This window comes from Capra hircus, chromosome 3, assembly GCF_001704415.2.
Source record: "Capra hircus breed San Clemente chromosome 3, ASM170441v1, whole genome shotgun sequence".
Lineage (NCBI taxonomy): Eukaryota > Metazoa > Chordata > Mammalia > Artiodactyla > Bovidae > Capra > Capra hircus.
This window is the reverse complement of record NC_030810.1, coordinates 10,224,542-10,225,527: the sequence shown is the minus strand read 5'-3', so window position 1 is coordinate 10,225,527 and position 986 is coordinate 10,224,542.

Sequence of the window (986 nt, the reverse complement as noted above, 5' to 3'; positions counted from 1 at the left end):
GACCAGAAACTATAAAACTCTTTTAAGTGAAAACAAAAAACTCCACTGAGATTTCATCTCCACAGAGATTAGTATCAGTCAGTTTAGTTCAGTCGTGTCTGATTCTTTGTGACTCCATGGACTACAGCACACCAGGCTTCCCTGTTCATCACCAGCGTGCAGAGTTTACTCAAACTCATGTCCATTGAGTCGGTGATGCCACCCAACCACCTCATTCTCTGTCGTCCCCTTCTCCTCCTGCCTTCAGTCTTTGCCAGCATCACAGTCTTTTCCAAAGTCAGTTCTTTGCAACAGGTGGTCAATATATCATTATTCAAATAACACTTTGCAATGATCAAAATGTTTATTAATATTTAATAAAGATTTGAGGAAATAGGCACTCTCACATTGTTGGTGGGACTATAAAATGATACAATCCTTACAGAAAGCAATTTGCCAATATATATGAAAAATAAAAATGTGTCAATCTTCTGACCTAATAGTTCCAGTTTAAAATTTTATTTTATAGCAACTCATGTGCAACATGACCTATGTACAAGGTTATTAAATGCAGCAATATCTGCAACTGACATAGACTGGAAAGAAAATGTTAGGGACTGCTCCAATATATTATGGTACCTCCATACAATTAAATCTTATGTGGTTATTAAAAAAAGACTCAGAAACTCTATGTACTGATACATGGAACATGACAAAAATGTCATATTAAATGAAAAAGGCAAGCTGAAGAACAGTGTGTATTGCAGAGTACATTTATGACTAAGTATTTCCAGAAGAATATTTAAGAGAAACAGAGAATACTTGTGGGAGGGGGAAATGAGTATTTAAAAAGGGATGGAGCCTTTTCACTATGTAGCATTCTATGTCATGAATTTTAAACCAAGTAAATGCTACATGTTCTGATGAAAAACCTTTTTTCTTAAAAAGACAAACATTTGAAATAAAAACTGTAATATACAACAGAAAAAAAAAATTCAGGTGAATTC